Here is a 27995-nt window from a genome sequence, read left to right on the forward strand (position 1 = left end):
CAAATTGGGCCTGAATTTTAAGACACCCACTTATTGATTCATTCTTCAAACAGCAGCAGTGTGAGTTGTGCATCCTTGTGCTTTAGAAGTAGGTTTGTAGCTGTCTGTACATGTCGCACAATGTTCAAAACGGGCAGACAGTTAAGATTCCTTCTGAATATCATGGCTAAAAACTTCTACTTGGGCTCTGCCTACATTAACACCTATGGGGCACCTCAATAAACCCTGGTTCAGGAAGGCAACTCAGCTTAGGGGCAGGCGTAACTATAAGCTTCAGTCCTACTGAAATGAGCAGAAAAGTTAAGACTTCTCCTGATGCAGACTTTAAGACTGACATGACTTCCTGGGAGACCTGGGGTCACTGACAACTGCTCCTGACTTCACCAAGGGCTGCAGGCGCTCAGTGTCTACAAAGAACTTTTACTGAGATGTCTGAGTCCAGATTAAAGACACGTATTTGAAAATTTGACCCTCAGGTATTTAAAGCCCATCCGCCCTGCCCTCCCAAAAGTTATGAAAAATCATGCGCTAAAGCTAAAAATGACTAGGAGCCTTTTCTGCTATTTATTCTGCAGAGACTAGCATGCTAGCAATGCCCCAGTCTGAGGTATACTACCATGTACCGGGTCTGGCTGAGCCAGAATTGGTTTTCCCCTGTAGCAGCCCTCATGGTGCTGTGTTTTATGTTGGGAGCTGGCAGGGTGTTGATAGCACACTGGTGTTGTGGCTACTGCTGAGTAGTGCTTACACAGCACCAAGGCTCTTTCTGACATTTCCCCCCCCCCCACAGTGGGACGGGGTGGGCAAGATCTTGGGAGGGGACACAACCAGGACAGCTGACCCGAACTGACCAAAGGGATATTCCATACCATATGACGTCTGCTCAGTATAAAGCTGGGAGAAAGGAGGAAGGGGGTGGGGTCACCCTTGGTCTTCCGAGGCAACCGCTACGTGTATTGGAGCCCTGCTTCCTGAGAAGGCCCGACAGCGCCTGTTCATGGGAAGTAGAGAATAAATCTGTTTTCTTTTTTTTGCTTCCGCGCGCGGACCTTTGCTTCGCTTTGCTTATATTAAAACTGCTGTTGTTTTACCCACAAGGGTTGTTTTGTTTTCCTATCTTATTTTCTTTCCCTTCTTTGCCCTATTGAGAAAAAAAGGGGAAAGGGGGGGGAAGTGATAGAGCGACTTGGTGGGTACCTGGCACTTAGCCAAGGTCAAACCACCACATACCACTACAGATTTTTGGCTTTTATTACAGTGTTTCAAGCTATTATATTCCACCTAGCCTTGGAGACCATACAGAGAGTTGGCAAGTGGTTGTACTGCACAGTCCGGACCTTTTGATATATGGAGGTCTGGACTTGAGGACCCGCATGGTCACCTCCTATCTTATCTTCCTAGCTATATGAAAAATACCACTGGCATTAGGAAATGATCCATATGCAAAGTTTCCAAGAATTAAAGTAGTATGGTAGGCAGCTGATGCTAAGGGTTGGTTTAGATGGTTCAGATTAAGTGTTAATCCTCTCAGTATGTTTTAGTGAAACAATTATTTCTGAAATCATAATGACTCTATGGTAGTTCATCCATGTGTCTCCCAAGGATAATGCTGAGATTATTAACAATTAGCTACCAGACATTTTGTAATTTGAACACTGTAACAGCTTTATAATGAAAATGCAAACACAGGAGTAAAATTAATGTTATTGAATTGAATGTAAGCTTGAACAGGATAACGTTCCAAACACTTTAAATGCCTTGATGTAAAAGTAGCATTTAATTCCCAAAAACCCTTAATTTATTTTTGTGCTTGAGCAGAACATAATGTAGGTTAAATACTTGTAAAAAGAGACAGAAGTCATCATAGTAAAGAAACAAAGTAATAACCCAAGATCATTGTAGTCTCCAGACACTTAAAATATCTGAAATTGTGCTGCCTCCTTCTCCCTGACCCTGTGTTCTCTACAGCCATTCTCATTAGCCATGTATCATCATATTCTTTTACCCTTCTTTCTGTCCCTCTCCCTGCACTCAGGCTCTACTCAATCTGATTATGCCTTCATTTAAGGTATTACTCAAACTCAGTCCTTCATTTTTGTCTTCACTGCTAAAGTCATGGTTAACTCTGTAGACTATAATCAGCAGTCAGAAAAACACCTAATGGAATATAGAACATAATTGAAAGGCCAAGTGCCTCACATTATGCAATAACTGCACATGTAGTTACTGCAATTATGCATACCAATCCGGCACAGTGCGTGCAATCGATCTAACGCTAACAAGAGGTTGATGAACATTATGGTCTAAGAAACAGGATCACTGCACATTTAACACAGCCATGCATTCACACATGGCTTGCTCTGCATTTGAATATACTTTACAAACTGGCAAAAAGGGAAAAGCAAGAGGGGAAGGCACAAACTAGTGAATGCTGGGGTTTGTTAAAAAACAAACTGTAAAAGCAGAGAGTAAACTTGCAGTAAAAGCAACAACAACAATCATAAAGCAGCTTGCTGTGCTAATAACAATTACCTCTCCTTAGTCACTCATGCAGTTTGTCCGTTTGGCACCTATACCAGTATATGTTTTAGCAGGGCACATTTTCTGGAGATGTCACCCAGAGAACTGACTGAAGAGAAAGCAGAGACTGCTTCTTAAAAAGGGTGCCACAGGAGAGAAACTGTGTTTTATACACACACATTAAGTAGCTTCAATCAAAAAAAGTTATGTGGAGCTTTACATATGCAACACTGAGTTTGACTTGTAATGAAGCCACTAAATCCAAATCAGTTGTAAGAAAATATGCACCAAAATGCTAAGCAAGCAGGCAAACAAAAGTGGGTGGCATTCTCTTTTCTTTCTTTCTTTCCTATTTTCTCTCCAGACCTAACCTAACACAAAGCTTCAAATGAGCAGTGGGATCTGTCTATACGGAGTTGATTGCACAGCCTGGGCCATATTTGAGAAACATTTAATTAGGATGACACGATATCCCTGTAGGGGAGCCCCAAATGCTGTTTTTTTCCTCTATTGTTATGGATTTCTTTGAAAGTGTGGGGACAGACCCCACGGGGAGAAGACATAGCTGTCTTGGGGAAGAAGGACAATTATCTTTTAATTTCTTCAGCAAGAAGCAGCACTGAACTGGATGAAGATGCAGGACTGCCCCAGGCATATCTTTTCCAATGCAGACAATGATTAATAGAAGAAAGAAAGATGATACGAATCACTAGCATTACTGCAACTCCTTTTAAGTCACAGTAAAGCTAGCTACAGAGTCTGGCAATGCTAATTTGCTTCTGGCAACTTCATCCCTGCCTTCTTGGGATCAAGAAAGATCTGTAAGTGCACGCCTGATTCCCAAGTTATTCTTCACTGAATGGTTCCAGATGGTGAAAGGAAAAAATTACACACAAGCCTCTGGAGCATCCCATTGTACACTGTATTCCATTCTGCCCCAGTTAAATAACCCAGTCCATGGTATCACCAACAGCTGCTCTGGCCTACGGGAAGCAAGAGGAATACTATTACTGAACTTTGCTTGGAAACGAGTGGGGAAGAGTCTTCTCACAAGAGTCTTCTGCTAACAGGAACCTCACCAGGACACACATTAACCTCTCAGGGCCTAGTAATGTGACCATCAGCCTCTGTACCCTGCTACATCACAGGACATAAAGTAGCATTTTCACTGTGGAGAACTAAATACCTGATAAATGTTTGTGAAGTGCTCAACAAGATTCAGGATATTGCTCTATGCTGCAGAAACATTCAGTGAGGTGGATCTGCCTTCCTCCATCTCTGTTGACCCAGGATGTTTAAGGGAGGAAAATTAAAAAACCACCAGTTTGTTCTTATGATGGAAACAGGTGACAAATATCAGCCTTTCAGCATAGGCTGTACTTTAAATCTCAGAAACTTCCAGAAACACATCACTTGTTCAAAGATGAACAAATGACAGTGCCACTAGCTTCTGTGGACAATACACCCAATGATAACAGAAAACCTCTGGCCACAGTACAAAACACAGGGTAAGCATGCCACTGATACCAGAACATAGGATCTTGTCAGCACTTTGTTAATTTCTGAGGCTGAAATTCCTTTTGGTTTATCTGCCTCTGATTTATTTAATCTTTGAACCTTTGCATTCAGTGTCCACAGAGCATCACACATTATAGTAGCAATCACTAAAATTTTATTACCTTACTCCATCTTCCATGGAAGAAATCCAGCATGTGCATTCAGTTCTTTTTTAATAAAGCCTGAAAGACACAAATAGGACAAACAGTTTCTGACTGAATGGACCCAAATAAACCAGCTAGTAGTACAGGAAAAAAATGTTGGGGGAAAGCAATAAATACAGGAACAATTAAAAAAAAAAAAATCACTAAACTTGTAAAAAATGAACATTTTATAACACAGCTCCTTTACCATGTGAAACAGAATTTGGACTGTGGATCAGTTCTGAGGAATGAGAACACAAGAATAAAGCCAAAAGAGAAACTTCAGAATCAGGTACTCTTACTATAACAATTAACACTTAAGGACTGTGATGTACATCTCCCTTCTACTATATTAACAAAAATACACTACATTTAACTAAAACACTTTTCTATTAAGTCTGTAAAAGACTCAATACAGTTATGGTATAAGAAGCTCAGTAAAGTAGCTACTTCACGTCACCAGCAACAATCGAGCTCTCCCAGCATAGCTTCTCAACTCAGCTACCTTGTCCCATCTGCTCATTCCAGCTGCAGTCAGTGTTGGGGTTACCACATAGCACTGCAACTCCTTCCCCAAGAGGATGCGCTGCGAAACAGAAATGCTAACAACTGAACCCAGGCCCCCAAACGATATTTACTTCCTGCAGGTCCAGACTGAATTCAGATCCCACTGGTAGAGAGATTCAAGAGTTTCATTTCTTGCTGCCAACACCCATAGCTCTTCCATCATGACAAAGAACATACTGTCCTTGACCATACCAACATCACTCACCACACCTAAACAATAGGTATCTTAACAGGGTTTTTTCCCTTCAAGAAGTATAATCAAGACATTTCCTAGCATGTTTTATCCCATAAATCAAACAGTCCAGAATCCTTATCCAAGTTCACTGTCAAACAGATACACAATCCACATGGCAGGAAAGTAAGGCAGCTAGACATGAAAGTTAACCTTAACCTGAAAAAGCTACAGCCTTCCTAGGCTCCCTCTGTAGCCAGCCAAATCCAACATCTAGACCGTTTAATCCACCAGCTATTGGGGTTATCCCCTGAGTGAGGCCCTGAGGTGCAGGGGAGGCTCCCCGTCACACTGCCCAGGGCTGCCTCAGTTCTGCCTAACACAGGTGTCACACAGTACTCTTAACATTTCACCCATAGTCTCTTCTCAGTTCCTATGGTGATCTTAAAACACAATCATTATTTTGTGAGTGTACTGTTCTGAATTTTCAGGTTTACAGTTTCTGAAATAGTGCAAGAGCTGTGTTGCAACCCAACAGAATGGTGCTTTACAGCGGTAAACTAGAAGCAGTTGTCTTGCATCCTGGCATGAGGGCAGCTGGGGTGTTGGATACTGCAAAACCTGCCAGGATGGTGAGCAAGGCAACGTACACAGACAAACCTGGCCCAGTGCTGTTCATATGAGGAGCAGTCCATGGAACCAGCTCACTCCAGAAGCAAAGTAACACACAGTATAAACAAGTGGGGCATCAGGATGAGGGACTAAACTGGAGAGTGAAATGTGGATTAATCTGATGGGAAATGGGCTGCCAGTTGAATACTCTAGCTCACCTTCTCAGCCTTTGACCCTGAAGGCAAGAGACAGGCTTTCCCTAATGTGGTCCTACTGAATTTACTATCTCCTGCTATAGTCCAGACATGACCACATCAGATACAGCCTTTTTTTTTTCTTTCTTTTTTTCAAGTAACATGACAATCCTGTCAGAATAAAAGAGAATATGTGAATCCATGTAGCCTAGCTGCACAATTGCCCCTTTGCAGCATCACAGCATCTTGCAGGCTGAGACATTACAGAAGAGCTGAAGCCAAACCCAGAAAAGCAATACTACTGCATTCAGCACACTCTGCTTAATGATTACTCCACTGCACATCTCTTTCCAAGAGGGAACCCACTCCTCAGCAAGAGGTAGTGGAATCTGACTTTACAGAGTAATTCAGGCTGGTAAGGATAGTCCAGCTTTCTGCTCCAAGCTGGCTCACCTCTCAGATCAGGCTCAGGGCTTTATCCAGTTGTGGATAATGATATGATTGAGATAATGAAGACAGAAAAAAGGTAGATACTGTTAAGTTGTACCAGCGAATTGCTCTTGCCAGTACAAAAAGCCGCAATGAAACTGAGTCAGGAACACTGGCTACAACAAGTTAAACTGTCCACCTCAGTCTCTAACACATGTAGAGAAAGTCTTATGAGGACAACAGAGAGTCAGCCTCCACAGAGCAGACCAAGAAATTGTTAAGCTTGGCAAATTAGAGGCTGAGGTGAGTTACAATTTGCTCTCCAGAAATACATGGCAAGAGCTAAACATCAGAGAGGTGAAAAAAGCAGTAAGATAAATAGAATATGAACAAAATAACTAACCTAACTGGAATAATAGTAACCAAGAAAGCTAGTTTAAAACTTGGGTTTCATGTAAAAGGAGCATCATGCCAGTCTGAAGACTAGACTCAAGAAACTCTATCCAGCCCTATGCTTCTACACACTCATCAGCAAAGCATCTAAAATTTCTTACAAAATTATACCTCTTTTCAGAAGTGGCCTATAATGCAGCTCAAGTTTTTTTCTCTTTTCAATATCCAAGCTGAAGGCAGAACAAACTTAAGGTTCAAGTCTGTGACTGTCAGTTCAGATGAGAAGTTACAAAGCATTTTACTTACCCTGGCTTTTGAAGAGTTCCTCAATGAGGACAGAGACAACTGTCATTATGTGGAGCTCTTTTCAGGGTTAAACGTGATATGCAATAGTTTTTGGCAAAGTCATTTACTATTTTAAATAATTTTTATTCTGGTAAATTCAGTGAAGGCACACAAAGTTCCAATTTGGTATCCTTTATAACTTCAACTATATTTATTTAGTATAGTTATTTTTTCTTTTTCCATTCTAAAAGCAGGGCATGTATTGTGAAAGCTCCTAGACACCATGAAAGCTATTCACAAAGCAAGTCACAGCCAGCCACAGTCACAAGATCAAGGGCTGATATAACGGACCTGCTACATTATAACCCTGTAATATATTGTACCACCGTTCACCTTCAGGACAGTTAATATAACTACTTAAACCTGGTAAATTATTATTTGTTTCACTTAAAATGAAGAAATGAAAATGGCAGAGGTGATAAAGGAATCTAAAAATTCTATTTACAACCCTATGACAAAAAATTACTAGTTTTGTGGCCACAGGCAAATCTCCATCTCTGTGGCTGAGCTCACATATCTGTAAAATAGAGCCAATGCGACCTAGTTACTACACCAAGTTTCTCTGCTGGCAAGTTGTATTCGTACCTTGCTCACTACCATCAGCAAGTCACATCCTTTTTGCATTGCAACATCGGAAATCACACATTCTAGAGTGACATGTTTTAAAATCAGTCCATCAGTGTGATTTTTAGAAGAATATTGCAACTTCTGCAGAGAAGGCAAGTCCAACCTACCAATCCTCCAGCAAGTTTTGACCTCCCACAGGTGCCCTCCTGCTTTGCACCCCATTCTAAAAGCAACTTTGGTTCTTCAACTAGAGTCTGCCTGTAGTTTGACACAATCACATTTTTTAATTGCACTCCAATTCTGTTGTGCTTTGGTACCTGATTAAGAACCACTAAAGTGCTAGCTTTAGCTGTAACAACTAAATTGAGGTAGTAAGCCCTGAGAGTCCAATGTCACTTGTATATGGAGGAATCTAACTGGGCACCAACTCAAGCCCCTCTTTTTCACCCTGTGTCAATAGTTTACAAATTACATTGCCCTGTAATAGCAGTAAAACCACGGCAGAGTGTGGTAATGCGCAGACCACACCAGAGCACCAGCTTCTTGGCATGTTCCGCCTCTGGCCTTCTGCGTTAAGAAATGATGATTATAGAAAAAAAGTTTCTTCAAAGACTGCAGCATGTTTTTGCTTAATTAAAACCATATAGAAATTGTTTTGCAATTGGCTGATGATGGCAGCTCAAGCCTTGGTGCTTGCTGCCAGATTTTAAAAGCTATTCAGATCCTTTACTGTAAGGAAATGATATATAGTGAGATTTTTTTTTTTTCCCAGTCACTCGTACTTGCAACCAGGGTTACCATACAAACGGAGGAAAACACCGGTTCTCAATTAAATCTGCCACACCATTATTCCTAAATACTGCAGAAAGTGAAGCACATGACACTATTCCCTGTGGAGAAACCTCTAAGTGTGATACAAAGCAAAGGTAAGAACAACAAGGCGTGTACATGCTCCTACTGAAAATCCCTCACATCCTCCTCCATCCTCTCTCCTTCCCTCTTTCTCACTCACTGGACAGCATCTAAATCACTTCAGGGAGGAATGAACAACTAACCCCTTTCCTTTGCAATTAAATGTGGTATCAACTTCTCTGAGGGGTACCTGCAACCCATGACACCAGGTGTGATTTTAACCATTAGTTAAACAGAGAAAAACAGAGCTACTTTGCCCAGAGGCTGGCTTTGGTAGCTTTTATCCAGGCACAGTCCAACAGACATGCTATTTCCATGAGAGTTGAGACAATCTAAGCTACTGCTTCCCACCGTTTGTCCTCGCTTTTCCCTCCTCCTACCTGTTAGCAAAACTGCACGTTGGTACAACCTAAACTTATTTAAAAAAAAAACCAAAACCAAACACACCCCCCACCACCACCTAGAATACTTGGACAGAAAAATAGAGCAAACCAGAACAGTTTGCAAAAGGTACAATTTAAACCAAAGCACTCTGACAGAACCAAGCTGGGGATGGACTATATTTGCTGTTTATGCTGGCAAATTTGAGGAGTGGGAACCTCTCTGCAGGGGACAAGCAGCTGACAATGAACCACATGACAGCAGAACTGCAAACTAAAGCACACTCAAAGTTGTCAGACCCCTTGCAGCTCAGAAGACATTTCCCGTAAACATATTTTAAGGGCTCAAGTTTCCAATAATCAGCCTACAAACCCAGGCAGCACATTCTTTTTCTAGGTCAAGATAGTTATGACCCCAAACCTCAAGCAGACAAAGTAGAATATACTGTGTTTCCTGCTGTGCTCTGTCTGATCTCTGCCTTGTGGCAAATAAAATGTAACATTCTTTAAACCCTTTTGCAAACCATGTATTATTTCCTGAAGTCTTCCCTCATATTCCCCATTTTGAAACACCAGTCTTCAGGATTTTAAAGAACATAAACTCTCTTCACTCTGAGCAAATTATTATTGTGATCAATGTGGGAACTCCTTCTGCAGTACTAACTTACACAAAATGCTACCACCATTATATCAAAATATGCCTTGCAGAAAAAGAGGAAACTTGCCTTGTCTTGATCTGACTTCCCTAGAATTATTTCAGATTTGCTTGCATTATGTATGCAACCTGTACTTTCACAACATTAAAGCTTCAGCTATTTTCAGCTCCTACATGGGAAGAAATAAAAACCACACATCTGTGACTGTATCTGTATCACCAGTTGCAGCAGTGCTTTAGAATTCCTAAAGCTAAGGCAGTGTTCCTGAATGAGTCACAACTTTGTGTCAGGCAGAAACACAGTCACAATTTACCTTGCTCTGCAACTGATTTTCATGGAAAGAAAATCATAGTACATGCCAGTACCTCCCTATGTTGAACAAACATGGAGCCACAACCCACAGCATGCCCCGACATTAGGTCTGTTCCTCAACGTTGTCACATACACTCCTCTACAAGTCAGTCTAGCTAAGGAGTGCTGTCCTGCAAAATGGAAAGCAAGGAAAAGAAGATTATAAAATACATACTCAAGGTCAAACTGGTTTGCTTGAGTGGATCCTGTATTTCACATTCTATTTTAAATACTAAAGAGAAGCCCTGGTTTGCCATTACAAGCCTGATTGATCCAACCATTTACTACATGCTTATGCAGAAGAGAAGAGGTGTATGAAGAACACCCAGGGCCACGGTGAATCAACTTGAACAGTTTTGTAATATTTTTGACAGTAAATGAATGGTGTCCAGTACATAAAATTTTCACTCCCTTCTTTCATTTATTATATTAGTGTCACAGTAAGACACATTTTTCTTAGCTACCAAATGCCCACATGCTCTCTTTTATCACAGGAGGCTATGTTTTCAGGCTAAATATTCCATTATAAAACCAAACATCTGAGTAGTAATGGGTGAAAATTATCTTCATGGATTGTAATGAAATGGTAATTTTCTGAGGGTGTTCAGTTTTATACAAATCCCTGAGATGTCATTGACATTAAGATGGGTTTTCCTTCTAGGGTGATCCATTTCAGTGACCTTGTCACACAGACATATTTTACAGACACCCAAAAGCAACTTGAGAGCTGATGCGAATTGGAACATCGGGCACTCTAGCCATGAAATGTGCAGCACTATATGGGGAAATCTAGGCTGCATTATTAATTTTTGTGTATAAATAGTCACGTTTACTGTGAAGACACTGTTTTCTTGGGTCCCAGAAATATGAATCACAGAGGAATGGGGGAAAAAAAGTGCAAGTTGTAGGGAAGCTGGGAAAGATGTCATACTTCCAAAAAATAAATGCTGCAAAACATTACACTCTCCATCAGCTACCACAGTCCTTCCAAATGCCTATTTGACAACTCCCTTCTTTCTCTTAGAAGCCTTTTAGAGGTTTGTGAATGTGGCTAGTGACAAGTAAGCACTGTGCTAGGGAGGAATGACTCTTCCCCATTTTTCCTGGACGTCTTGTCCATGACAGGAAGCAGTATTAAATCTTCACAAATTCAAATTACTGGAGAGTTCTTGTCTGCTAGTTATCACAAATAAAACATCAACTAAGCAGATCTTCACTGATAAGTGTTGTGCCCTCCATTTGTTGCTAAATTTTACCTAAAATTGGTATTTTTAAAGACACCCCCAGTTTTAAAGAGATGATTGTTACGTGTGCCAAATTGTTTCTACACCTCAATAAAATCTTACCAGTGGCCCCTTGTGATATTTTTTGATTTTCCATGAAATTAAAGGCTGTGGGGATGTTTACATATCTGAAATATAAATCCCAATAACAAGCACAGAAAAGAACATTCAGTTCTTCTTGAGCTATTAGGAAATACTTGCACACCACAAAAAAGGCAAAGCATTTACAAGGTAGTCAAAATTCAGACACCATGGGTGTTGAAGCCAAGCGCCTCACTTCCTCAGTTCACACACACACGCACACACTGGCAGCCTCCCATCACTTTCAAGCACAAAAGCAGCTGCTTCCTTCAAGTGCTCCCTATGCAAATGGAAGTTTATTCTTCCACATGCCCAACTAGGTCCCCTCTCCCACTCCTCTTCCTCTCTGTACCCTGAAGGTTCTCCACCCTTTTTGCTACCCCCATGCACTGGAATGACATGGCATCTTCAGAAGGATCCTGCAAGAGAGCTCTTCTTCAAGGGGAAAAACAAAACACACCAACTGCCCCATGCAAACTGCCACCACCTCCCTCTCTGGGGCACAGACCAGCTGGCAGAAATGAGGCTTTCATGGCAGAAAGGGAGGAGAAGGGGGCTGGATGGCAGGAGCCAGGAGGACTGTTGCTACCTTGGTCTGCTGCCTGCAGGCATCTCTGCCCTTCAGGATCCAGCCTGCCCCACAGACAGCAAAGTCGCTTCTCACTGTGCCTACTCAGGCCCACAGGAACTGACTCCTGGGTGGCATTCGCGGTTTCACTACAGAGGAGTTCCTCAGATAACCGATTCAGTCTCTCTCAGACCATATCAGTTAAAAGGGCAATAATACTCGTGTGCATTCAGTTGCAAAAGATGCTGGTAAGAGGGAGGCAACAATAAAGGATGTAATTTCACTGTGTAGCAATAAAGGTGACAAATTAAGGTTGCTGCACAGGAGACACTTCTGACTGTATTTTACTCTGATCCCTCCAGCCATGGCTTTGTGGAGCTCACCAAAATAAACCTCTTGAGCACCTCTTGCAACGGTAGTGGTGGTTTCGCTCCAGAGACCACAGGTCTGGGTCCTCGAAGCATGAATTGTGTCAAACACAATTCCCTTCAACTCCCATTTCTCACTTTAATCTATAACATTGCCCACACCTGGAAGTGACTACTTCCATGTATTTTAGTGAAAGTTCTATAGATAAACTGATTGTATAAACTGTTTGTGAACATTCAGTAAAGAGGCAAAGCCCTGTAGGGCCTCTCATAAGATCCTCCATAAGACACCACATCCCTTCAAGACCAATTTCAGACTGAAACTTCATTTAAGCTGCTTCGGTCCAGTAACAAGCAATACCTAATATTGGGGAAAAGAAAATTACATGACAGTATGAATGCCTACTCACACTACGTTTTAAATGCTAAAAATGGCCAATCAGCAAACATAAGCACTCTCAACTTACTTTCTGATATAGAATCACAAGCAATTTCTCTGAAATTCATAAATTCGAGATCAAACTTGTCCCAGTTCCCATCTATTCCCCAGTTGAACTGCGGACTTCATAGGAGGGCAGCCAAGAAGAATCCCCTCTAATTCCCCCGTAGCCTTTCTTCCCAAAGTCCATTTCTGGTTTAGTTTGCAAGTCTGCCTCACTGCATATGTACTAGCAAAAGAGTAGTAACTTTTCCAGGCAACTGTTCTGTGTAAAATTACTGTAGAAGTATCAGCATTTTTAATACCACCTTCTCACCAATGAGTCTACAAAGCTATGGGAAAATAATTAGAAATCTTTCTAATCTTTCAAAACCACAAAGGCCACATTCTTCCTATTACTCACTACCTCCTGTTTACCAAAATCCAATTGAAAGTCATCCACTTATCTCAGGAACAGAGAATAATTTCATGAACTTTTCCCAGGCACTCACATTGAGAGAGAGTTTATAACAGAAAGACAGCTCAGCTGCATGCATTTTTATGTCATGTATTCACAGCCACAATACTAATATTTAGTGACAGTAATACTTGGGATGCAATCCTTTTCATACAAATACTCCATACTAACATACAGAGCTAAAAGAACTCTTCTTGCAAGCTTTCCTGAAACAACAGAAGACACTGTCAACAGGGTATTATTTTTTTCACGTCCTTCTATGTGCATTAAAAGAATCAACATTTTACCATGTTGGTCCATATGTCCTCAGGAGAAGCCCCCCCAGTTGCCCAACAGAAATAACATCGATGCCAGGGAGAAAACAAATTTTTTTGCTTCAAAGTCAGACTATTAGTGTCTATTTCTGAAAGGAAACAAGAAATCTTTTATAGCTGCTTGTATTTCAGGAATATGGAGTTTAAAATACACTTACCTATCACACAGAGGAAACCTGATGAAGTTACTGGCTTTTTAGTGCAATCTAGAATATTGCAATGCTGTCTTTTTAAAAAAAAAAAAAAATCAGATTTGCTGCACAAATAACATACAGAAATGGACATGCTCTGTTATCCACCTCTGCTGTAAGCAGCTCTGCCATCTGGCACTAGCAAGTATTTATCTAAAAGGTAAATCTGAATTAAGGATCATGAACTCACTCATTTTAAACTGTGTTTCACCTGAACACAGATCAATTCAGAGTCATGTGAGACATCAAACCTACAAAGTCACTACCATTTATTTAAATCTACACAGCAGAATCAGAGGTACTCTGCTGCTTTAAAAGATGAAGCATCAAACTAAAACGAAAACTGAGCTAATCCCAGATTTCTGCGTTACTTCAGCACAGAAGTAACATGTCATTGTAATCCAAGTCATAATCTCATTTAACCAGAGCAAAAGGAACTATACGCATCCTTACACTGGCTCTGATTCCAGAGCGGGGCAGGGGGACTGTAGTCATGAAGGACTAGTCAAGTGGGAACTCAGACCCTGAAGGCAAATGAATTGCTATATTGACAGTATAGGCTACATCCATCACTCCTTATTTAAACTAGGACATGCTCAAAAATACACAAAGGTTTCAACAGACAAAAATTGAGACTGTGACTTTCTCTGTGTGATACAAAACCTCATGCAATGCAATGAGGTGGGAGCCCCTCTAGCAGTTTGGGCCTTCCATGGCAAACAGGATGTATTCACCGTCTGCCTCTGCATCCTCCTGCTTGAACTGCTCCAGGATTAAGTGAAGAGCTTTTCAGGACACAGTATAAATGAAGATTTAACAGTTCTCTCCCTTTCCTCTATAAAACCAAGCAACTAATCTAATCCAGACAAGACGATTTATTCAGAAAACAGGAAAAGGGACAAAGCAGATGCCCTCTAGATGCATGCACATATACAAATAAAAGACCCCCAAACCAATTGATGCAAAAATTGTCATTTCTAAAAATTACGCAAATAAAAAGATGAGTTCTCCAACAAATACAATGGTTCAGTACTGCGAACAGTGCAGGACTTTATTTCAATATAACTCCAGTTTCCAGTGGCTTATTTATAACATTAGATAAAAAGAAATAAAAACTTGTTAAAAAAGCCCTCAAACTTTTTCCCTCACTCCTTTTCAAATTTAATGTGGCAACAGAAATGCTGTGCTGTTCTGTGACACAAGGATGTACTACAGAAACACCAATATACTGCTGCTTTTTCTGCAGAGTCCTCTTTCAGAAAGTCTAATATCAAATAGCAAATCACTATAGAAAATATGGCAACCTGTTTTGTGGAAAAAAACCCCCATTATTCAGCGCACAGACCACCTTCTACTATGTGTAAAACAGCATCTGATACAGCACTGCTGCAGTTTGGGTTGATCATTAGGTAAAACTGTAATACGATCAAAAAATCACCCATATTAAAGATGACTCATGTAAATTCATTTCAATAACAAGACTGGATTTCCCCTACGTTCTTCACCAGCCATTTAGCAAGGCAAGCTATAAATCATTGCTGACGCAGCTTTTGTGTAAGAGAGTGTAAGTGCTCCCTCCCACTAAAGGTTTCATAGCTTCAAGAATTTTGGAGAAATGCTTATTTTCTCCATGCCACTCATTTCTCCACTTACTACCCACAGCAACAGCTATGTTTTCTGCAGAGTCACTTCCCCCTACCACAGCAGGGAGAGGTAGAACAGCGTGCACAAGGACCATGGCACTGCCCGTTTCAAAACTTCTGCTCAAGGACTGAGGAAGCAGAACATGTAAGAGATCAGAGCTAATCCAGCAGCATTGTTTCCCAAGTGCCAGGAAGTAAGACGAAGGGCTCAGAATAACACAGTTAGGGCATGGCCACAAAGGAAACCACAGAAAAAAGCAGCAGGTTTTACGAAGGAAGAAACAAATAAAAGAACAGCTGAACATCCCACCTGTTGTTCACAACACAAGCAGCACAGGAGCAAAAGGGAAGAGCTGAATTACATGAGCTTTGCACCATTTAAGGCTTGCCTAGGTGAAAAACCTACCAAGGGGAGAGAATCATTAAACAGGTTACAGTAGAGCAGCTGAAGTGAGAATCAAAAAAGGGGTCTTAAATTTCAGCAGGAAGTCTGCAAAAGCTTCAGCGAGGGCAGAGATAACAAAACAGGGCTCTGGAGTAATGCAGAGACAAGAAAACCAGGCGTGCAAGCACAGGCTGATGTCCTGTAGGTTAGGAACAGGAGGGGAGAACAGTGAGCTGGAAATAACAAACATTTACTACTGAAAAGAAAGGCCAAGGAGATAATCAACTCTCACACTTCAAGTCCTGCCAGAAGTACAGGTGAAATGGTCCCAACAGCTTCTGCTATTTGTTGCTTTTACGGCCTGATACAAAGCCAAGTTAAAGCAACAAAAACTAACTTTCAAGATGTCTATAGACCAGACTCTGACAAGCCCTATTATTCTTATTACAAAATTCCTGCATAGAAGGATCAAACGCAGCTGCTTCCTTTGCACTTAACACAAAGTTATGATCACTTCCCTGCACAATCTCTCCTGCCTTGGATATTTACATTTTAGTTGTGCCTTGTTGATATATCCAAGAGGCGGCATGTAATTATCAAGACAGTATCACAACAAACACCACTAAAATTGCTTTAGCTCTTCCCAGAAGCTTTCCAACTCATATAAAACAAACTGTCCAGTTATCTTGCGAGGCTGGGCTTTTTGTTCTTTTTTCAGCTGATGCTCTGCTTCACTTAGTGGCATTCCAGCAGCAGAAAGAGGGACATAGCAGGCAGCAGGAGAATGAGATGAATCAGAGGGAGGTGTTTCTAGTGGTCAACACTTGCACGAAGAGTTTATGGACAAGTAGGATGGAGAGGCTGCCTTTGGGGTTCTGTTGACTCAGAAGCTCTCATCCAAGCTTTTAGATGTTAAGCATGTCCTTGAAATTTATTTTCAAAATGTTAACTGTTAATTATTTAACTGTGTCCACAACGCATTAATAAAGAATTATGCAAACTCAATTGAAGATAATTGAGTTTTATTATCATAAATTATTTGCTCTGGTTTGACATAATACAGAATTTGTACTCTAAATGCATACATACTTAAAGGCAAACATGAAGGCAAACACAATCCTGACACACGATCTTAGAAAACAATAATTCAGATACAAATCAGTGGAAAAGACTTGTAAAGACTGTTTTATTTGGACTTGTTTGGATTTGGGAGGGAAAGACTGCCATGTGCCAGAACTTTGTTACTGAGCAGTCCTAAAACTAACCCCAACATTGTTTAAACCAGCTTGCATTTATAATGCTGTAACATAAGAAATACTTTACATCAGAAACATAAATCATTAAAATTAGTCACCAAAATTTTGCTCTAGGAGATGGGCATCCATGAGTGACGTTGTTTTAAAAGCTTCTCTCACACTACAGTTTTCCAAGTTAGATGCCACAAGAAGTGTAAAGATACTACAAATGCACTAATAAACCTTACTTTCCATTTTATTATGAAACTTAATCTTTTTAAAAAAAAGGTAGTAACACCAAATCTAGTTAATTCATAGCAATGAAAACACTGTGCATCAATGAATGCTATAAATCAGTAAATAGATGAACCACCTCCTAAAGTTTGGTGTAATTTTTAAATGACCTTACTATAGCACTATATTTCTTTGAGAGAAGACAGTAGTCATTTTAATGTAAATTCTACAAGGAAATGTAGTTTCAAGTAGCTGAAAAGTAAGATAGTAAATCATCAGTTTTTGAAAATATCCTTATTCTCTCATTCTGAAAATAATACACAGAAGTAGCCAGGTTCCCTTGTTACTAAGAGCAGCCGCCAACCTCACTGTAAGATGCACTTTAAAGTGCCTTGCACATCCAAATAAATGGGGGGGGGGGGGGGGGGGGGGGGGGGGGGAGGGGAGAAAATTGAAATAAAAGAAAAATGAAATAAAGATAATTATTGCGGTTCACAAACCAAATCCCTAATTTAGCCTCTTGTGGGGAGTACAGCAAAGGCTCAAGACTCAATGGATTCTACATGAGAATAATAAGTGATTCCAGTTTAGACTGTATTAAAATTATAGCACCAGAGTGAATAAAACAGCAATAAAGCCACTACAAAAAAACCTGCTTTATCGCTTATGCAAATGTCAACACTAACTAGAATATGTCCCACTTTTTGCATGTAATCAATTGTCAGGACAGGATACATATATATGTGGGCATTTAGTGGCACAAAATGAAAATGACCCCAATATCTGGAAATATCATTTAAAGTATCTGAAGAAACTGTTTACATCCACCCACTTCACGTATCACAGCATGTACACACTCCCTGCCTGAATGCTGAAGGCAAAACAACACTCTGATTCTAAACGTAAAAAATTATTTTGCTATTTCTAATGCCACTGGTTTTTATTCTATTAACACAGAAATTCAGAAGTCAGTACATTTAGTTTTAAGCAAGAACTACAGAATGGCAGTGCTCTCCAAAGAACAGAGCGCTGCTTAAAAACTAGTTGTTTTCCTTGCCCTACCATCTATCTAGCAGCACTGTTTCTTCGAAAGAGGTCTTCTGTCCTTAACATGGCTGCCATGCCTTACATAACATCAATGAATGAGAATATAGTTATTTTGTTTCCTAGGACATGCACTGCCCATTAGCCATATGATTCTCCATATGGCACTGCAAACAGTCAGACAAAGCTTTGCAGTAACGCAGCTCCAAAGATCAACGTCCTCTGAGAATAGGCAGGAGCAGAAAGAGACTCTGCCTTCACAAGCTCTAAATCCCCCTTCCTATCATTCTCTAGTAAATAACAGGCATTCTTACCTTAAGAAAACAATAATAAAAACGGTGCTCAACAGAGCCTCCTCTCTTTCATCTGTGTTCGCAAAAAAAATTCTTGGCGCAACCGTCTGCTGCAGCAGGTAATCAATAATATAACCTGCTTCTTCTGTTGCCAGAGCTGCTCCATCTGAACGCTAGCTAACGTGAACGCTGTCAGTGTGAGTCATACCAGTGACTCAGAGCAGATGCAGAGCTGCAGGAGGAGTTTAAGTTTCAGGCTTCCTCTGGCTCGCTTGCTCCTGCTCTATCGTGCAGGCATGCCTGTGTGCGTCTGCGTACGCCTGCAGACTGCCCCAGCTTCTTCTGGCAGCAGCAAGTTTGATTTCATCCTCTACATAATCTTGTTGGTTTGGTTTTTTTCCAGGATGGCAATTCTGTTTCTTTCTTCACTGTAAATATATTTATCTTGAATGCAAAAGCTTGCTCTGCAAGCCAGGATAATACTGGCGTATGCCAGGCAGTGTGCTATGACAAGGCATCTGTGGGCTCATACCTCTCATCAAGATTAGGGGAAGAACTCAAATACCCCAGGAAAGATTCTAAAACAAAAGCATTGATTTAGGGCAATATACATTTATTCATGAAAATTTTATAGCAAAGTGCCTCTGATTTCATTAAGCACTCTGGGGAGGACAAATTTGGTCCCAAAGGCAGTGAGATAAAAGAACTGTAGGAAAAACTATAGGATGCACATGAGCGGAAATCCTGTGTGCCTGACACCAGTTTAGCAGGGAGAAGTGCCTATAGAAAAAGAGCATAGCTGCATTATAGACAGGGGCAGCACAATTGGGTTTAGGGTTGAATTCTGGCAGTCTCCCCCACAGCTATCCATCTCACTAGGCACCGATCACCACAGTCAAAGAAGCAATTTAATCGCCTGTTTATTTCCAGACTCCCCACCACATACAACTGAGAACAGGCATCATGACGCCAAAGTCAGGCACTTAATGCTAGACAGGGTTGATATGCACTGCTGTACTGATTACACTTTATTTCTGAAAGGCACGTTATACTAAGCAGTTGCAGTGTTGAGTAAATCCAGCCTTCAAAAGAGGCAGATGAAGCCCTCTACTACTGAGCCAGCAGGTCAACCATATGGAAACAAATTATGGTGGGATGAATCAAGAGAGTATTGTCAAAAGAAGCTGTTGGCCAAAGGAACAATGCCATTAAAATGTACAGACCTGCTTAACAGCCATTCATATAAACATCCCAGATAGTTTGGGGAAAAAGGCACTTGGTTTATGTCAAAGCATTTACAACAAAACATCTTTCCTCATACTTTGCAAATGTCCAGCTGGCTATTGCCCAGATAAACAGATTTGTGTTGAGATTTCTCATGGAAAAGCTAGTATCAAAGCATGACTTTCATGGCTCTGTGGTTTTTGGCTTTTTAAAGAATCCCTTATTTGCAAAGCCCAAACAAATTAAAGGTAAGCCCACCCATCCAATCTAAGTATGTGCATGGCACTGTTCAGTACTGTATCTGGTTGTTACTAAAGCTGCTGAACGAACTTTGTACTACTGATGGCAATTGTTTACTCGCTGTATGTATCTCAAAGCAGCCAAGAACACTGGCTTGGCAGGGATCAAGAGATGAGAAGGAATCAAGCTGAGCAAAACAATCCTTGAAGCATGGTCATGGAGATAACATAAACAAGGGGGATAAAGAATAGCTGGTGTCTATGAAGATACACTGAAATAAACTCTTTCCCCTAAAACCACCAGTATTCTATCTATCACCTGGAAAACCTGTTGAATCCCATCCTTTCCCCCAATTTACTAATGACAGTGAATCTTTGCTCCCGTCAATCTTTCAAGGCTTTATTTTTATGTCTTAAATGGCTGAATAGGCAAAAGAATGCTAAAATCCACAGCATGCCTAGGGAAAGGGAAAAAAAAAAATAACAACAATAGCAACAAAAAAACCCAAACCAAGACCCCTGAGATTTTAAATAGGAAAACTAACAGCAAGGCTACGGTCCAAATGGCATCTATGACACTGGCAGAGAGGAAGACAAAACTGGAAGGTACTTCAAATGTCTGGGGGTTTTAGGGTTTTTTGGGGGTGGTGGTGGCGGTTTTTGTTTGTCTGGTTTCAAATGTATGGCACGTAATTGTGCATCTACATTCAATTTTGTGCTGCTGTCCACGTAAAAGCATAGATTTGGATCAAAGATGACTCAAAAAAAAAGAGCTGTTAATGGCCTTCAAGAGATAAAGCATACGAAGAGCACGCACTGTGTCAAACGCACATACTTGCCTCAACTACAAATGACCTCATCTGCAAATCAGAAGTGATCTAGCTGTTGTAGGCAGCAGTTCCGTGTTGCCTAATTTACCAGTCTCCTTAGCTGGACCTTCTACAGTAGAAAGGGTTTAGATCCTGGGTCTAAAATTGGGAAAACCTGAAGCTTCTTAACCCAGCAGAGGTAAAACCCCAAAAACCTACACTAATGTGGATGAAATCTTGAATAGGAGTTTAGTACAGTCTGCAAAACTAAACACTGCTGCAAGAGATTTTGCATTAAAAGGCAGTATAGACTCTTTAATGCACACATATACTCTTTAAGGACTAGAGAAAACATTTTTACCTCCTTCTCCTTTAGGAATCAAGCAAGCAAAGGCTTTTCTATAGTACCTATTCAACATGGTACCCCAGACATGTCAGGCTAAAGAATCCTGTTCCTCCTCATCATCCTCCTGTCTCTGGGAATTTGTTTGTTCAGGATTTTTTTTTTTTAAAGTCATCATTATGCCAATGATGGTGGAAATGGTTTCCCATGCCTCTTCCAGGTTCCAGATTCCATATTAACCTGCTTTCTCATGAAAGCTCAGCCTACAGTCAGATTGTCTTTATTGAGAACATCAACCTCTACTCTCATTCTCGAGCCTTTTTTTCCTCTTACCTATACTGTCCTAGGGAAAACAAAAAAAAAAAGGCATTCATTTTCTTCAAGGACAGAGCTGGCTCCCAAGGCAGCAGAAGCTGATTGAGGACCACTGCACCAGTAACCACAGTGATGCCTCCCCTCCTCCTTCCCCCCTCACTGTCCTAGCCTTCCAGTCATCTTTCCATCAGCTGCATACTCTGCTGCATCCTAATGTTTTGTAGCCTTGTCTTTTTGAAACCTGTGGAAAGGTGGGAGTTCAGAGATACTAATTTTTGAGGAGCACTGTTGCATGTTTTCAAGACAAAAAGCAGCGCACATTTTCTGTAGAGGCTCACACTCCCTTTACCGTTGTTACAGGCACTGCAGTACTTTCCAAAGGCCCCCATCAGTGAGCAGCCACACATGGAGGTGAGCACTATGCACATACACAGTAGAAGAGTGCAGAAGGAGCACATATTTTGAGAAGACATAGGCAAAAAGTTGAGAAGACAAATACTTTTTGCATCATCTTACAAAGCACAGCTAACCGACTTGACCAAGGTTGTTCCACATGTCCACAGCAAAGCCAAATGCAGAAACTAGATTTCAGTGTTTTGCTCACTAGCCCATCAGACTTCCCATTCAGCGCATCTCAGTAGTAGGTACATTTCGTCCAGCTAATTACCTGTCATGGGTATTTTGATATGCTATGACAAAAGCCCTGTTTGCTTCTCAGGAAAATTGAAACTCCTGCTGGGAAGAGCATCAGCACCAGAACCTTTATCCTGCACAGACAATGAACAGAGGAAGCCACACATGAAAGCAGAGGTTTAGTGATTACATATGGGAGGAGGGTAGAGGATGTCCTTATTCATCACACTTATCTCAAGGCTTCTGAAGATAAATAACAGGACACACTATAGTGGTTGAACTTTTTACCGTCACTACATCATCCAGCAATGGCTCAGTAGCATCTTGCACCCATCTCTACAAAAGCAGTTAGCAAAGCAACCCACAAGAGTCTGTGGGAAACCATTTCCACCAGACAAGTACATCTCTTCACCAAGATCACCTCCTCAAGTCACTGCTATAGCTATGACCCAAGTAAAATATATTTTTTTTTATTTTTCTTATAACAATCCAAAGATACATATCCTGCACTAGAAAGAGACTAAAAAGTTACAAGCTGCTTGCAACATACTGCAGGCAGATCTCGGAGGGAAGTACTTCTGTGCATCTAGTGAAAATGCACACGATGACCTAAATGCCCATTTCCTCTTTATGGTCTGTTCTCAGCAGATGAAACAAGAGACTCCGAGACACTAAGATCAGAGAAATCAGCCAAAACAAGACAAGAAAAACATGTCTCATAGCAACAAAGATGTACTGACCAGATGAGACACTCGTTTACAGACACTGCTCTGGCTCCTGTGTATAAAAGTATCCATACATTTGCTGCATGTGAAGGCTTGCTTGGATAAGGAAGACTCCCCAGATCACACTTGATGTCAGCATAGTGTCAGCTGACCTTTTGGCAGCTGGCCTGCTCATATCAATCCACATCTGTTCTCTTTTTAATGCCAACATCTGCCCATGTTTTGCACTGACAGAAAAGGTCAGCAAGACCCTAATGATACATTAAACCTGATAATCAAGTGATGCACCATTTGCAATTACTGTGTGCCTGATGTCATTCTCCTTAGATGTGGAGCTCTGATTTTTCCTAAAAAACTACTCAGTGCAAGTACGGAAGCATCTGTAATCTCAAATCTTACGTACATGCTGTAGAGATCACTTTGGATAACAGAGAAAGCATGTCAGAAAACACCTGGTCTCTCCAGGCTTCCAAGAATATTAAAATCTGTTCTACCAACATCGACACAAATTTCTGATTCCAAACAGTCTTTATTTTTCTCTATAATGCACAACTACTTCTCAGTTTCCAACCAGTGTGCCCCATTTTCTGCACTCACAATAATTTCAATTGGATATTGATCTGTGAATCCTAACAAGAGAGACACTCAAACACAGACATAAACTCATTTTGAGGCAGGCATATGTTACTGCATGACTTATACATCATGGTTCCTTGCGCTGTCTGACAAAATGCTATACTCTGGTGGGAATTGTCTACATCCATTCATTTTGCTCATTCAATACACTATACATTTTCTAAGTGAAGTTTTTCCTGTTGTTTTCACAAGGCAGGACTTGCAGATCTCATGCTGGTCTTTGTGACCTATGACTGGTAGATTCTTCAAATGCCTCAGAAAGAACTATTGTCAATGCTGGAGAAAGTCAATGCAAAGACTTTATTGTTTTCTCAGTACCATCTGCTGCACTGGGTAAACTAAATCAAGAAACAGTAAAACTGAATGTAAAGCTGGACAGTTTTGATGACTATTCTGCAACATTTCTTAGAAAATTTACTCCTCCTCATCTGCATGAAGAAAGAGTGACTGTAATGCAAGATTTCTGTGTTTGCACACAGATTTCTAATGCTTTGTCATGTTTTCAAGTCATTTGTACTCCTTTGCACTCCTGTTAACAAGGAAATCATCTTCCCATGCGTTCCTCATTAGTAAGGTCATGAAAAGGAACTGCCAGCCTAGACACACTTAAGGGCCTCATTCTCTTATTCCTATTATTGGCATTCTTTGCCTTTGCCATGCAAAAAAAAGTCCTGTTGTAGTATAATGTAATACAGCACTTCACAGAAAGCTAAGAGGGTCCCCAAATGTATGCTGAGCAGTAAACGATCTAATAAAAGGAAAGCTGTGGTTAAACCATTTTTCTTCTTTCTCTCTCAAAATTCTTTATTTCTTCTTTTAGAAATTATGTAACAAACCAATCAGAAAGAGCTATCTGCAAGCTCACAAATTTTAAGTCTCTACACGTGAATCCAACCTTTATTTGTGGTGCACTGTAAATTATTCCCCAGATTAATGCCACCAAATATCAACGGGACCATTCAAAGATTAATGTACTATACACGCTGGATTGCATATCAGAATTCAGACCAGTGGGACCCTGAGGTGGAGAAGCTTATTAAAAGTGTTGATAATGGAAGTGTTTCTTTCCTGATTAATCTAAATTTTGACATTCAGAACTTAATTGACTTCAGATCATTTGGGATTTTTCCTAAAATTAGGCCACAGAAAAAGCTCACAAAAAGTAGCGCTTCAGTGTTTTTAGTGTGATTTCAAAAAATCTTAACGTTAAAGGCTACATGTCTTATTCTAAGAACAGTCAACTACAAACCAGCAAACCTACACAGATAATAAGAGAAGGCAAAAAATACAAAAAATAATAACAGGTTCAGAATCTCCTTATTAAATAAACCATTTTATTTTTCTTCAGATACATAAAAATAGAGACTGCCCCCAAAAGACCCCTGTGCTCCATTTGCTGGCTCTTCCACCAGTTATATCTTTTTCCATATATATACTGGAAGATCAGGTGGTATATATCAAGAGCAATGAGTGGTTGCTTTGGGGTTTTTTTTAATCAGTTTCATTTGTTTATGTATAATCCAGAAGTTTGCGTTGATATATTGCTATATATATTTCTAGATTATTTTCACTTCCTAGTATGGTAAAAGGTCTCATTGCATGGGATGTCTTGGCAACTAAAGGGAGACCAGAGATTACAGATGTTTGCATCATATAGTTAGGAAAAGACTCTGAGCCCTTGAATTTAAAGGGAATTAGACTGGGCAGATAATAATTAAAGGCATCGCATCATTTGATTACCAGGTTTAATGCATTATTAGAGTCTCATTGACCTTCTGTAACAATGTTCGTGTGTCTGTATTAAGGAAGCATGATTAGCATCAAGGAATTATGATTATATGGAAAACACTGGTAACTGTGCTGCTTAAAGGTAACTTTTTGATATCTATAATACAAAGCCTTCATTCACTCAGTTTCCCATCAAATGTATGGCATACCTTCATTCAGTTGTTCAACAGATCCATCTAAGTCACTAAACAATTTCAGCTATGCAGAAAAGCGATGTGCATAGTTCCACATATGACCCCTTTTTAACAGTTCAGTTCCACCAGCCTAAACTGGTAAGATTACTGGCATCATCCTTTTATATTATAAAGGCGGTAAAACATATTTTCTATTACCCTGCCCTCCCCTACTTCCATCTTTTTCTAATTGTCTGTGATGTACTTAGCTGTCTGGAATTGATGGCTACTCCTGCACTTGCCCAATGAGGCTCGCAGTGGTCACAGACCACGGGTCCTGCCACCCTGCACAACTGGGAGCTGCAGCTGCCCTTTCCCAGCCCTGCCTGGGCCACAGACACAAGGCTCCCTTGACATGGAGACTAGTTTGGTGAAAAACATAGGTCTGTTGGCATGTGTTTTGCACCTGAGACAGAGTCAGGATAAAGAAAAAGGATGTACCTGGAGATGTGGGAGACAGCAGGTCACGGTATCCTCATAATCTATTCTCCAGATCACCTCAGAGTTTTTAACTCAAAACGGAGGAAGGTAAGGTTTCCCTCCCCCCAGCTCATGAATTTTGGGGTTTTTGGGGGGTGTGGGACTGGGTGGTTGTGTTTTGTTGTTTTGTTTTGTTTTGTTTTGTTTTTTCAAATGGAAGAATGAAACAGATAGAGCCTGAGGCTCAGAGGCACAAGTTTCTAGGGCCCACCTCACTTAGCTTGTAATGATATTATTCATTACTTGCCTGACATTACCCAAAGAGTCTTGGGAACTGAATCTTAAGCTCCAATTAGTGCACTAAATATCGGACAAGCTTTCTTTCAAAGATAATGCTTAGTTTTGCAAGGAAGATATCCGTTTACCCCCCATCCAAATCTCGTGAGGTTGATTCTAATCAATATAGAACTGTTTAAAGAAATATTTATTAAATGACAGTCACATTCCTAATGTGCACCAAAATACAGTCACTTTTGCAAGTGGAGTATTTCAAACACTCATGAAATCATTTTAGAGATAAAGAAGACATATTGAAGAGAGCTGGCTATAAATACAAAATCAGCAATACAAGCATAAGTCAGCAAGAGCCATAAAAACAGGTAGTGTAAAAATACTTTATCGATTGCTGTAGTCCAAAATAGCATTAATTCTCTGTTAATTTCTCTTGGGAAAAACAATTCTAATAACCTTCCATGAAAGGGCTTCTGAAATAGAATAAAATATATTCATCTTGGCTGACTATATCAAGATTGAACAGAGACACCAAGCTGAGCAAAAGAGAAAGACGACAGAGCCTTTATCTGTGTCAGTTCTTCAACAGAGTAAGAAATTCTCTCTCTAACACAAAGAATAGTCATTTACAGGTTCAGAACCATCCATTTTGCTTGAGAATCACTGAACTATCTCCAGCTTGGTTAACTACTGCATAGTACCGGTTCAGTGAGGAAATCACAACTAAGGGCAAATACCAGCATGGAGCCATAGTTGCCTTGAGCCAGGCACAGCAGAGTATGAAAACTACGTGATCCACACCCATAACTATGGAAGGACTCTTAAAATACAGAGGCTGTAATTCAGTGTAACAGCTGTAGTTAAGATGGAAAAGGAAACAGGCACATTAAAATTAAAGGAAGTAAAAGCTATCCTCACATTAAACCAGTTTCAAAAGTATGGGTGTCTTTCTTTTTAGTGGGTCTAAAAAAGGGGAAGATGCAAGCAGCACCTGTTAGGCAGTGCTTCTAAATAGCCTGACTTTTTAAGGAATTCATGTAATAGGCTGAAACCACACAAATACTGGCCAAACACTATTTTAAAAGGACCTGATGCTTTGTCAGCTTCATATAAATGAGCTTAAAGTTTATTTTTATAGACTGTAATTTAGATAGCAGCTAATCAGTACAAGCCTTTTTTCTGTACAAAAATGGTGCACATTTCTTCTACCCACTCTTTCCCCCCCAGTTCTTCCTCCAAAAAATAACTGATTGCAGGTTCAAAAAATATCATGGAGACCTACCTGAACCTTTTTACAAATAGTAACAAACTTTGCATGAAATTGGTATCAACTATAGCTTATATAAGAGAGTGAGAAGGAAATAATGATTTTTTTAACCTGCATAAAAAGCTTTCCACACAGGAAAGCAAGATCTTTCTGGTGGTATCTGACTTGTGATCTTTTGGGGTTTTTAAAATAAGGCTTTTCAGCTTTATTACTCCAATGTTCCATATCACTATGGGCTAAAAACCTGTAATTTAGGTACTAAAAAGGGAAAATACTAGTCTGTAGAGTTAAGTTTTTCTTTGAAAAATCTCCCATTAAGGAAAAAAAAAAGTGGGAACTTCAAAAATTGCATTAAAGAAACAAATCTATTGATTCCTCCTACAGATGCAGCCTGGTAACCAAGAATAAATAAATATTTAAGAACATAAATTAAAAAGTTGTGGCTTAAAATTCTGTAATGCCTCTGATCTCTTTAATAGGTTGAAAATAACTACAATCCATGCATACCCCTTATATGCAATCTGGAGGCTGAAGAGACTACGTTAACAAGAATGTTCAGGAGAGTCAGAAAATGCACTGAATTCTCTACTTTCTCAGAAACAAGACAGGCAAAGTGTGATTTGGAGCACCTAAGCTAAGCAGGAACTAAGCTGATAACTTAGGTGTCAGGAATCACCTCTCTAAAGGCACTCACTTCCCTCTAAAACCCAGAGGGGATGGAGTCTACTGGTGCTAATATGCCCCAATCAGTCCTACCAACATATAAAAAAAATCCACCAAAGATATACAGAAATGCTGC

At 40.3% G+C, this 27995-nt stretch overlaps 1 protein-coding gene across 16 annotated transcripts in view; it reads right to left on the reverse strand.

The window, feature by feature from the left end:
- INPP4A (inositol polyphosphate-4-phosphatase type I A) overlaps positions 1-27995 on the reverse strand; it is a 134212-nt gene that overhangs the window by 77173 nt on the left and 29044 nt on the right. For 7 of the 16 annotated variants that reach the window (XM_074815045.1, XM_074815043.1, XM_074815042.1 and 4 more), the window contains exons 1-2: positions 18355-18549; positions 4200-4259 (exon numbers count right to left, since the gene is read on the reverse strand). The gene's annotated coding sequence lies outside the window, so the exon portion shown is untranslated. Of the gene's footprint in view, positions 1-4199; positions 4260-18354; positions 18550-27995 lie in introns of those variants that run through there. The other 9 variants (XM_074815051.1, XM_074815046.1, XM_074815050.1 and 6 more) reach the window with 3 other exon arrangements.

This window comes from Strix aluco, chromosome 2 (assembly GCF_031877795.1).
Source record: "Strix aluco isolate bStrAlu1 chromosome 2, bStrAlu1.hap1, whole genome shotgun sequence".
In the NCBI taxonomy this organism is placed as follows: domain Eukaryota; kingdom Metazoa; phylum Chordata; class Aves; order Strigiformes; family Strigidae; genus Strix; species Strix aluco.